We start from the raw sequence: 13225 nt of genomic DNA, 5'->3' as shown, positions 1-13225 counted from the left end.
GTACCTACTGCAATTTCAGGGCTTGAAATAACCCCCGCCCCATCCCTCCTGTTGTTGTGATGCCAACCGTGCCTTCGCACTCCTGTTATCTATTCTGCCCCCCTCTTGTTTTTTAGGTCTCGTCTGAGCCAGCGCTTTAGCGCTGCTCTGGCGAGAGCTATAGAAAGCGGGATTTGGAAGTGCAAACTAGTGCTTTCCAGGCCTCCAATTACATTGCATGTGCGCCGGGCGCGCGCACCATTTGTCAGCCTGCTGATCACTTTCGCGGCCGCTTTGATGTTCTCAGTGAGCCGTGAAAGTGCTTGTTTTCTGTTACTTATAAGGTTGTTTTTGCAATCAATGTCTACCGTGCTCACTGTTTTGTGTGTTCTTATATGCACCCCACACCCGCTTCGTTACCATCTATCTTCTTTTTTTTTTTTTTTTTTACTTTAAATGGCCTTGGTTTCTCCTGCCTTCACAAACGTCCAGCATACTTTGACAACGGAAACCCTCTTTCCTCGCGTTTCTTATGTAACACTCTTGTTCTTGTTGTAAGAGCTAAATAAAACGACATTGGACATTTCACTCACATTTTTTATTTCAGTATTTTCGCAGCTCTTTGCTGCAGACTCATCTCATCCCCTCTGCCTAACTTGATTTTAAAAACAATTACAGCTTGTCAGACAGTGGGTATTGTAGCGGACAACGTGCCTGTTTATTGAACGAACATTCATTTTCAGCGGAGTTCCTCGCATTTGCAGTGCTTTTATAAAAGCAAAAGCAGGTGTAAACAAAATTTCAACTTAAGTATTTCGAAAAACACCGATGTTTACGTGCAGCCAATCAGTGAATGGAAGGGCGGGGTATCGGCTTACCACACTCCAGGAAAATACCACAGACGAACTCAGCAGCACACACATTCGCATGTTGCATAATTAAGTTCCATACTATAGCACGCAAGAAATACTGAAACAACACCAAAAGCGAAAGAAAGCAAAGAACAACCATTGGCATAGCCAATAGGTCTCGCCTTTGGGACCTTATAAGTGTTTAGCCATGCAACAGTTGCATAACTAAATACTTATAAGGTCCCAAAAGCGAGACCTATTGGCTATGCCAATGCTTGTTTGTACTGTTTGAGATCAAGTGTTGTCCGTGTCTTCAAATAACCCCTCCCCCGCCGTCGCTCACGTTGTTGTAATGCCTGTAAAATGTTTACAAAAAAAATTATAAAACGCAGGCTTGTCTGGGCGATGCCTTTGCCAATGCTTTTATATTAGGCGTGTCAAAAAAGTAAGTCTGGTGTCTTGCGGCACTGGCGTCACTATGGACTGTCCTCTGTGGGGAGGCAGGCAGTGATGCAGGCTCCTCTGCATGGATGGGGGTTGTAGTCCTCGGACACATGCCTCTTGCTATCGGGCCGCCTGTTTAGGACTACAACTTCCAGTGGACCTCCGAGGCTGCACCTTGATGTTTCATTTCTAACCAGGGTACCAGCAAACAGATCAGGGGGTACCCACTACAGTTTCAGGGCTTCAAATAACCCTCCTGCGCCCTTCCTCTTGCTGTGATGCCTACCGTGCCTTCGCACTCACATTATCTGTGCTACCCCCTCCCCCTTTTGTCGTAAAGCCTAACATTTGCAAAACAATAGGTCTCGCGTAAATGCGAGCCCTATTGCATTGCAAATGCTTAGCATCGGACTACATCCTCGCTGACAGTATGAAAGAAGGGGCAGGTTTACGAAACAGTAAAAAGTATCAGGAGCTAAACCAGAAAGATGAAGAGAAAGAAAGAGAGACTGAACATGTGAGCCAAAAGCAACGTGTGATCCTGGTTGCCTACCTGCTCTCAGCGCTGGACATTTCTTGTTTATTTATACACTTTTCAACCATGCCTGTAAGTATGGTATTATAACTTATTTTAGGCTCCTCCGAACAAAATTGTCAGCGTTCTTGCTGCTCCATTCTATGGTTTCCAGGAATTGTTATTGTTTATGATGTTTTTTTACAAGCCAATACGACTTACTAAAACCTAGAGTGGCACATGCATTCTTTTGTCGTCTCTTTTGCTGCTCCTCTTCAACCGGTGTCTGACATCGCACCCCAGTTCTGCGCTCATATGTATTGCCCTGCCCCACCGGAGCTCTGTTTACCACCATTGCATGGCCCCAGCCCCTTTGGAACTTTGCAAAAGTGTCACTGCTGTTAAATTATCGGGCAGAATAAATAAAGCCACAGAGACAACTGCCGGACTTGAGAACTCTATTTAAATTACTGCAGCATCTGTCACGTGGTTAACTTTGGTGTTCAGTCTTCAGATGCACCCGGTTCTGGCGGTGTACTCTTTGGCACTTTTCCCAAAGCTGTCAATTAGCGCTTGTTTATATATCGTTTCACCAGGTTCACTTTTTGTCTGTGTGTATGTTTTTAGGCACGGGGTGTTTACGTGATTTGTCCATAATTACTGGGACTCGAACCTGGTTCGCCAGTTCCCAAAACAGCAGCTCTATTAAGCCACCTCTCCCCAAAGGTTATTTCCTTTTCTGCAAGTCATCTAATGCGCTCTCATACCTTCTTGTTAAGTTTGCGCTATATAAAGCCGCGAGGATAAATAAAAAACATTGCCAATCAAAGTAATCTTTATTTCGGTCGTGGACCATAAAAGATGATACATCATAAAAACATACATCATAAAAAGATCGAAATGAGCAGTTACAATTCATGTTAAGTTACATTTCATTGTGAATTACATTGATTACCAAGACTGATATTTAAAAGAAGTATAAAAGAATAAAAAATTAAAAATGATTAAAAAAATACTAGTGGCGAGGGTTAATGGATATATCCGTTTAAATGGCCCTAGGCATTGGATGAGATAAGGGAGCATCTCCTCCACCACACAGCATGCCAATAACGTGATACCGAAAAAACTATAGATGTTGAGGTTTCAGTCTTCAAAATTCTATAGGCCTCGTAACAGTGTGTAGTGCCCATGTTCCTACAAAGTTGGACAAGCCAACGTTTCCTAATCGATTTATATGTCGGGCAAAAGAAGAGGACATGTAACTCAGTTTCTTTTGTAGCTCCACAGGTCGGGCAATCAGAAGGATTGTTAGTCGACCAATTTCCTGTAAAGGCTCTCAGGGGAAGTGTGACGTATCTAAATTGAATATAGAGCTTTCTAGAGGCACACGGCTCAATCTCATCTAGGAAGGGCTCTATTTTGAACTCCTCCTTTATATTAAAAAATTCTAGGGTCAATGGGCCTAGCCTATTATTAGTTAGGAGTTTGCCCTTACTGTTTAACCAAAATATGTTAGCCAATTCAGCTCTAGAGAGATTTGGAGCAATTGTCTCTGGCTGATACCAGAGGGCAGGAATTCCCAGTCTCGTAAACTCCTTTTTGATATGTACTAGCCAAGGTATTTTGGCTAAACCAGGAAGAGCCATTAATGCCTTTAAATCATTTCGATAATTTACCAATTCCGGCGTTGCCCACAAACTCCGCCAATACATTAAAGGCCTCAGCGCAACTTTTTCCTGTATAGATCTGACGCCCAAATCCATTCTAAGTGGGTTGAGTGGTGTACTGGATGGTAGGGCCAATTAGGACCTTAAAAACAAATTCTCAGACCTGCTGATGTCTCCAGCTGGACAATGCCCCTAGAGCTCAGCCCCATAAAAGGTTGCACCCCGTGCTTTATAGATCTCAATAATGGGTGCTATGGGTTTGGAGGTGGATGCTCTGTGCAATTTAAGGATCCCACTGCAGGTCTGGGTAAGTCAAAGATTTGCTTTTGCTAATTGAGGACCCCATTCCATTCTATCTGTGAGTATAACTCCAAGATATTCAAACACAGTTACCCTATCCAGAATAACACCGTTAAGGGAAGGATTAGGGCGAGTGGTTTTGGGCGGGTTACATACCATGAATTTTGTTTTCGTGGAGTTAATCTCAAGCCCTCTTAGGGAACAGAATTCAGAAAAACTGTCAAGAGCACGCTGTATCCCCATAGGGGATTTTGACACTAAAAGAGTGTCATCAGCAAACATCAATGCCACTACCTGCTCATTATTAAGTTTAGGGGCGTCAATGTCCTTGACTCCCCTAAACAGGTGGGCCACTAGTGCATTGACAGAAAGGGAAAATAAGGTTGGGGCCAGCACACACCCCTGTCTGACTCCATGGTTAACAGGGAACTTAGATGTCAAGTTGCCCCTCTTGCCACACCTTACTTGGGCAAAATTGTCTTTATGGACTCGCTTTAAAATCCCAAGTAGGCATCCCCATCTCTGCTAGAACCGCCCAAAGTGTCTCACGAGGGACCAAGTCAAAAGCCGCTTTAAGGTCAACGAAGATTAGGTAGAGGCTGCCACCCTCTACCCTCACGGTTTTCCAATAAAGAAGTTGTAAACGAAGAAGTTGGTCCACCGTGGAAGTCTTCGCCCTAAAGCCAGCCTGATATGGAGTCAATATTGATTGTTCATCCATCCAGGATTGCACTCGATCTAAAACAATGCGTGCAAAAAGCTTTTGACTAACGTCAATCAAGCTTATCGGGCGGTAATTATTTGGCAAGAGTGGGGATGTCAATAGCTCCAACTCCAACAAATGCGAGACCTATTGCATTTCCAATGCTTGTTTAATTCTTTCAATGTGATTGTACTGTGCAGCCTGGTGGATACGGATTGGAACATAATGATATTTTTAGACACAGCATAGGGCTTGGGGTTTTGGCCTGTATTGGCATGGACATGGGTGCAAGGAGTGATGGCCCGCAGAATGAAAGTCAGGGGGTAGGAGTATTGCTTTTCTGGAATTTTTTCCATTAGTGGAAGCGATCACATTGTGGGGTGCAGGACTGGCACATCGAAGGGTGTGGTTCATGGTGGATAACACGACGGTGGTCCAGATCGTGAACAGTCAGTCAGCTGGGGACATGGTGTTGAATTTATTGCAGGTATTTGTGCTTGGATGTCTGAGGCAAGAGATTTTAAGGCAAGACGTGCCAGGAGCGGAAATTGATATTATGGATGCTTTGTTGCGTTCACAGTGGGAGAAAAGCCATGGTCTGGCCATAGAGCGGACAGACACAAGAAACTCATGCCTGAGGAACTGTAGCAAGTAGGAATAAAAAAAAGATGCTAAAACTGGTGGTAGGAATTTTGGCTGAGTCCACCAGGAGTGCATATGGTTATAGGAAGCCAGAGGTAACCTCTTATCAGGGTTACTGTGTTACCGCCCTCCGGGGAGTAAAACTTCACAGCAACCCCTTCTAGACACCATTGTCAACCTATCCCTATCTCACTCCAACATGATCATCCTGGGAGACTTTAACTGGTGGGAGAGTGTTAGCCTAAGAAACCAACTGAGAGATCTGAAGTATACATGCCATAATCTGGGCCTTCAACAACTAGTCAACTCCCCGACACATCAGGGAGGGCATATACTCGATCTCTTATTTGCAAATGAGTCGGAGGTGGAACTTTTAAACATCTCTCCTCAAATTTGGACGGATCACTATCTGGTACATTTTACAATACGGCTAGCTGACTCTCCTGCCCAAGTTAACATGGCTGGGGTGTATCGGGAAGGGAGAAATTGGGCTAAATTAGCAAGGACAGACGCCCTCCTTACACCGCCTACGGTGAGCCCCTTCAATAGCTCCAGTACTGTGGATGATAATTATAACACATACCTGGAGTATATCACGAATGCACTGAATAATTTGATCCCCATGAAAAAAGCGAAAATCAGAAAGAAAATTTCAGCGCCCTGGTACACCGATGATCTGAGACAACTAAGATCACAATGCAAGAAAGCGGAAAGGGCATGGAGGAAGGGGTACTCGGATAGGGATAAGGCTACTTTGAAGTCCGCATTAGGCAGATATAAACTACTCATTCTGGAAAGTAAGGCTCATTTTTATGTCCAATCTATCTTGCAAGCCCCAAATGGGATTACGGAGCTTTTTAGAATAGCAAAAACTATCTCAGCTCCAACCTGCCTGGAGAATAGAGTAGAACCCTCACAAAAGATTTGTGATGAGATCGCCACTCATTTTCAAGATAAAGTGGCTAAAATTGTCGATCGTCTTAAGGACAACGAAGCGACTGCCCAGAATCCCGGTAAAAAACCAAAGACCTTGGACCAGCAAAACCCTCTGATCGCCTTTCCCATTATGTCGGTCTTTACCTTCGATTCTTTGGTCAGGAGCATCTCCTCCGGCTCACCCCTTGACCCCCTGCCCCAGAAGGTGTGGAAGTCATATGGCCATTTAACCTTCCCCTGGTTGCGTCAGATCTGCAGTCAATCACTGGAAGCCGGACTGGTCCCAGATAGATGGAAGCAGGCTGTGGTTTCCCCTCTTATCAAAAAGCCCTCCCTGGACCCTACCAATCCGGCCAATTTTCGACCTATATTTTTGCTCCCTTTCCCTATTAAGATCCTGGAAAAGGTTGTGAGCAGATCTCTTTCGGAATTCCTGGAAGAGCATCAGCTGTTAGATACGAACTAGTTCGGTTTCTGCCCTGGCCATGGGATGGAGTCTGCTCTGGTCACCGTGCTATACAACCTGCGAATGCGGGCTGACACCGGGAGCACCGCCGTTCTGGTGCTCCTGGATATGTCAGCCGCATTCGACACAGTAAGTCATTCTACTTTATTGAAGCGACTGGAGGAGATAGGAGTAAAGGGCCGAGCATTACAGTGGCTCTGCTCCTAGCTCGCGGAGAGACAGCAGGTAGTAACGCTGGGACCTTTCTCTTCAGGAAAATCCCCCGTGGACTGCGGAGTACCACAGGGCTCCAGTATCCGCCCCATTCTTTTTAATATATACCTGCAACCATTATTTGCGGCTGTTAGAGCGTTTGGGGTTGAACTAGTAAATTATGCAGATGACACACAACTGATGTTCTCGCTGGAAGGAAAACAGGCGATGCCCCTAGAACAGTTCCAAAACTGCATGCGCTTGACCACAGACTGGCTGCGGAATAATTCCCTGCAGTTTAATGGAGCAAAAACTGAGGTGTTGTTCTATTCGCCACCTGGGCATAGTCATCATCTGTCGACAGAGTTCAGGCTGACCCCAGATGAGGCTCCTTTGGTACCAGCAAATACTATCCGGAACCTCGGCGTCATGTTTGATAGCAATCTTCAATTAGATTCGCAAGCAAACAAGACAGCCAGCGTGTGCTTCGGGCTTTTACGAGCACTCCGCTGGATTCTTCCGTTTTTGCCAGGCAACTCGCGTGCCCTGATTGTAAGGAGTACAGTGCTCAGCAGATTGGACTACTGTAACTCCCTGTATTTGGGAGCCCCCCAATACATACTGCAGGGATTACAGAGGGTCCAATCTGCTGCAGCAAAGCTTGCGCTTAGTCGTAGGCGCGACTCCTCCTCCACACAGGCGCTGCGAGAGCTTCACTGGCTACCGGTCAGAGAAAGGATCCATTTCAAGTCCCTCTGCCTGGTCCACAAAGCAATGCATGGGGAGGGCCCGTTCCCCTTGCAGGAAAGCTTCTCACGCTATTCCCCTCCAAGACAGTTGTGCTCCTCTAACGCTAATCTACTGACACAACCCAGATTCAAACATGCCAGGATGGGCGGGAGGGCCTTCAGTGTGGTAGGAGCCCGACTGTGGAATGAGCTCCCTTGGAACATCAGACAGTTAGACTCCTTACTGGAATTTAGAAAGAGCCTTAAGACCTGGCTCTTTCCAGAAGTCTGATTGCCGTCGAGGCTTGTTTTTCCCCCTGTAGCATAAGCAATCGATTGTTTTGTCAGAGCGCCAGGGTGACAGTCTGCGCTATACAAGTGAATATACAATACAATATGGTCAGGCATGGTCAGAATTTCTTGGGTCAGAGGCCCAGCGCAGACCGTTGGGTTTGAGACAGATGGAAGATGTGCTGCAATTTATACTGACTATGATGAAAGGGAGACTGTAGCCGGCAAGCTAGTGAGAATTGCATTCATGGGCAAATTGGCATGGGGCCCTGCCTCATCGGCAGGGGAACTGGGGAAGAGAATGCTCAAAGGCTGGGCTCAGGAGCAGGGTCTGGAGGGACGGAAGAGGCCGCCCTTGTCATGGCAGTTGTTCAGCAAGATGTTACATATGCTACCAGTAGTTTGCGCTGGACATGAGGAGGCATTTTTGCTCACTACGCTCATGTCCTGGATGTTTTTTGTGCATTCCGAGTGTTGAAACAGTTGGGAGGGGATGGAAGGGGTTGTGCTGGGAGGCCATTGCTCGCCGGGAAGACGGGTTGGAATATTGCTGCGTAATCCTAAAATGGTTCAGACGTCGAAAGGCAGGAACGTGGCTCTTCCAATTTACCCAGTACTTTCCCTGTGCCTGGTATTTTGGGGCAACAAGTTGAGAGTTACACGTGGGGAGGTGTTCAGGCATGTGGGAGATGCCCCGGTTCGACTGCTGTCAGTTCTTCACAAAGCCTTACGGAGTTTGGGGGTTCCAGAGGCAGGGTATTGGATCCATTCATTCTGCATTGGGGCAGCAACTGAGGTTGGCACTAGGGGTTAGTCTAGGGAGGACATAATGTAGCTGGGAATATGGTCTACGGACTGCTTTCAGAGATAAGTGTTGCTGGAATGGTTGGATTGTTGAGATGGGGAGCCATTGTTTAAAGCTATTGAATGTGCTTATCTGTTTCAGGTTCCGTTCCGGTCCCGGCAGCTGAGGACAAATCCATCTGGGTTGTGGGCCATACGTTCATAAAATGGTCAGCGAGACAAGCAGCACAGAGGGGACATAGAGAGAACCTGGGCTTTGACAGACGCCTGTTCTTGGTTAAATGGTGTAGTAAAGAGGGCATGCGGTGGAAAGAGTTATTTAGTCGATTGAACAGTATGTTACCAGGCAGGAGATACCCTGATGTTTTAGTTATTCACCTTGGTGAAAATGACCTAGTGGTGGAGACAGGTCTGACACTCGTGCGCACAATGAAGCAGGATTTATTGGAAATCAAGAGACTGGCAGGATGCTTCGTGATGTGGACTGAGTTTATTCCTAGACAGAACTGAAGAGGTGCCCGCAGACAGGGGGCGATTGGCAGGGCTCGCAGGAAATTAAACCGTTAGATGAGACGTTTTTGCAGGAATGAGGGCTTTGGGCAAATTGAGCATGCAGACCTCAGATTTGAACATAGGGAGTTTTTTCGGGGAGATGAGGAGCATCTCTCCAGGTATGGGACTGATTTATACTTACTGGAAATGCGAGAGGTACTAGCGCGGGCATTGAATATTAGACGGTGATTTGGATACGGGGAGACAGTAGGGTGCAAGGGAGGGGGGCAAGAAAAGTCCACAATTGGGCCTTTATCTGTTTGGCGGTGGCCTGGAAAGTTTTGCTTGCGTTTACATACGTTTTATTGGCCTTGCCATAAGCATACCACGCTGAAATGGAGGGGGATGAGCAACCTCTCACCTGGAATAGGCAGGAAGTTATAGGAATTTAAGGGGTTAGATATTAATGGAGAAAGTCATAGCCTGTAGGGGAAAGTTAAGGTTTGAAATTGTAGAACTGAAGTACAATAGGTAGTAGATAGTTATCGAGTTAGGTATGTGGGGGAACAGGGGTTGGGGGGTAAGAAAATGGATAGTTCTTGTTTTGTATTGTGCAATTTTAGTTTTGTAAGGCAGAATGCCAGGAAAGTGTTTTGTGATGTCCACCTGTTAAAATAAAGCTGCCTTTTTAATGCAAAATCAAGTGGTCAGTGGTTTGTGCTGCGCCCCTCTCTCCCAAAGATCAGTTCTCCGTGCCTCCTCCGGAAGTGCGTCACTTGGAGCATTATTCTGCACGTTAGCCCTTATTCCCTTTCATTTTTAGGTCTCGCCTGACCCAGCACATGCGCTGGTCTGGCGAGACTTATTGAGAGGGCTCCAAAAAGTGCTACCAGGCCAGCCTAGAGCTACAGTGCATGTGCGCGGGTGCGCGCGCCGCGCTTTACCGCGATTACTTTCACTTTCGCGGCCGTTTGTTATTTGCATGTATTAGTGTATGGATACGTTACGTGACTTGTAAGAATGTTGTTATAAACAGCTGCTTCAAAGCTCTTCCGGTGCTCACTTCTCAGACCGACTGCCCATTATCAGGTCATGAACCATTCCCGCCCAAGAACCCTCCCCACTTTAATCCGTTGCTATTTACATCTTGCACTGTAACCACTGTTGCCGCGCTCGAGGGATTGATGTAACAAAATCATGGCCCTTATCACTTAAATAGTTTTCTGTCAACTTTATTTGCATTGCTCAGTGGTATTAACTGTAACACACAAACAGTTTTTTGTTGGTGGTATTCCAGTTCTCGGTTGCAAAAGCTGTTGTACATGTTAATTTGTCAATATTAAATTCCATAACGCTTGGCGTTAGCACCATATTGCACCATATAGTGTACTTTTCATTGTAATCAGTGGTATTTATTTTATTATAATAAATTAAAATGCCTCAAGCACATTTTACCTCTAATACATTAAACGACCTCCAACACAAACCAACGTATTAAGAGGGTCCTGCCTATATTTCTGGTTTGCTTTCTACACTTGGAACCTGGGCTGGCTCCATGACGTGTTTGTTCTAGAGATAGTGTGTGGTTTCATCTGTGTTCAGCACATGCCGTGCATGCTGGGCAGAGCTCTGCCTGTGTTTGTGGGAGGCATACCTGTGTTTTATTTTCATTTGGCATGTGATGTCTCATTGAGCTTGCAGCTTTCATGCAAAGTTCTGGCCGGTGCCGGGGGTGGATAACTGAACTGATAACGGCGGGAAGCATCCTGCATTGACCAACCCATGAACCTGCGAATGACTGATGGTAATGTGCTTGTTGAGAGCTCGTTTTCGTATGTACTCGTTCCGCACGTATGCTCTTTGCTATGAGCCAATAGCTCACAGGGGGGATGCCCTCCGGCGCCTTTCCGTGCTGGATACTGTCATTTCCGGTCCGCTTAAATAACAGCCCGGCATGCATTTGTAAAGCATTTCCTGTGACCAGGATATGTTGAACTATCAGCACTGTATGCACCATAAGCGTCATTTTCAAAATATACACTTTTTATATCCTGCCTAAGTGCTTAAAGAGTTCGGAAACATGAGTCCTGATTCACAGAAACAGCTATTTACACAAGCAAAATATGGCATGTGTCATTTATGCCTATGCCGGATTGTAATTTATAAATCTTTGGGAAACGTGGTGCCAATTCAGCCTATGCTTAGATCATGCTTCTTGTAATGTACACATGTACATTGTTGACTCATGCCTGCTAACGTTATGCATCAATAAGCAGGGTTAGGAAAACTGTAGTATCGAGTTTTTTTTCATAAAAGACATTTCCTCTATAATACATGTAATATTGTATTGAACGTCATCGCTCCCTTTGCACACTTTGACCGTATGAGAATATAGCATTGTGGTTTCACTCGTCCACATTTTCTTCTCCATGGAGCTTGTACCATTGAGATAAGAAGCTCTGCGATATGTTCTTATTCCCACTGCATTCCCATAACTACTACTTACACCTTCCTCCTGGAGAAGCCACTGCTCTAATTGCAGTTAAATACAAATAACTGTGTGATACCCTCGAGCTCTAATCCCCTGATTTGAGTCCCTTAACTTTCTAGAAATAATGCAAACCTTAATGCAAAGCTATTAGCTCAGCCTATATTACAACATTATCTCCCTTAAAAAAAGAAAAATACATTTTCATAAGCAAAACTACATAGACAACAAATCTAAAATACTAATAACACAAAATATAATAAACTGAAGTTGACAAGATCATATGTACCACTGGAAAGAGTTTCATCCTTCTCATTAGCTTCCCTCCAAATATTTTCAGAACATGCAGTCCACTGGCATACATCAATAGAAGAAAGACATAAAATAAATAAAAGCAATTCTCAAGATCATCTTCTGGGCCTACAAAGTCTTCACGCTCCACAGGTAATCTGGATAAAAATCTACCCTAGGATTACTTTTGCCTGAAATATACTTTACTACAAAATCATATTGAAATAACTTTCTTGTTAAACCAGCTATTTGTGCAGTGGTGTACCTAATAACATGGCCATCCAAAATATACACCAAAAGCTTGTGATCTGTTTGCAACATACACATCCTTCCCCAAACATAATTAAGACATTTCTCAGTTGCCAAAAACATGCCAAAAGTTATTTTTCAGTCTCTCAGTAATGCAATTCTGCATCTTGAAGGACTCTGAAAGCATAGCAAACAGTTACTTCTTCAACAACATCTTTTTGTGTTAAAACAGCCCCTAAGTCATACTTACTAGCATCACCAATAGTGATGCACTGAAGCGTGGGGTAATATGCCTTGGTTAAGAGCTTTACCATTAGTCATTTCTTGCTTCACACATTCAAATGTTTTTGACATCTATCATCCCATTGGAATGAAACAGATATCTTAAGCATGTAGCTTAAATTCTTAATTTTAGATGGATAATCGGGTATGAACTTTGCACAAAATACACACAGACCTATAAAAAAAAAAAAGAGCATCTTTTTTTCAGGCTGTGTGAATCCACACATACTCTTAAATCTCCTCCCCACTCTTGGGTAACTACTAAAGGTGAAAGTCACAGTCAAGATTCAGCAAGCTCACTTATTCCTTTAATGAGCAACTATTTTAGTTCCTTTTCCAATTCCTACATTAAGCTGAAAGGGATACTACATACCTTGTGTTTGACTGGTAGTGGTCCTTTTTACCTTCATCTTATGTCTACAACTTTTTATCATTCCTAGAGTATCCGCAAATGCAGATGGAAATATCCATGTTAGATTCTTTACAGCTGTCTGGTCCCTCACTACCACCACTTGATCTTTGGTACCCCTTCAAATTAACAATCCAAAAATCCCTTGATAAAACCAGTCCAGTATATAAAGACCTTTGACTGCAACATAAATTCTTCCTTGAATCCTACAACCCCTGAATTCCAAAATGTCCTCAATAAATCTTTCTAACTGAATTGTCCTACCGTTATATGAAACCGGGGATCTATCTGATGGGAATAATTTCCTACCTCCCTATTTCTCATGGAACAGATCTAAAGTAATCCTTGCTCCTGAATTCACCAACAAATGTAGAAACTTGTCACCAACCTTAATATATGGATCAGTGCAATCAGCAGGGTCACCTTTAACAAATTTTTTTTCTGATAGTACTAAAAACATATCCTGAAAATCTTGAGTGAGCTGGTTCTCTGAGGTA

The 13225-nt window shown here is 44.4% G+C and overlaps 1 protein-coding gene and 1 pseudogene across 2 annotated transcripts in view; both read left to right on the top strand.

Annotated features, from left to right (window-relative positions):
- Positions 1 to 13225, top strand: part of RNF31 (ring finger protein 31) — a 954370-nt gene that overhangs the window by 421363 nt on the left and 519782 nt on the right. The window lies entirely within an intron of this gene.
- LOC146870469 (uncharacterized) lies at positions 6923 to 9403 on the top strand (annotated as a pseudogene).

This window comes from Triturus cristatus, chromosome 1_1 (assembly GCF_964204655.1).
Source record: "Triturus cristatus chromosome 1_1, aTriCri1.1, whole genome shotgun sequence".
Lineage (NCBI taxonomy): Eukaryota > Metazoa > Chordata > Amphibia > Caudata > Salamandridae > Triturus > Triturus cristatus.
Note: the sequence above shows the minus strand (reverse complement) of the source record. Positions and strands in the feature narration are given on the sequence as shown.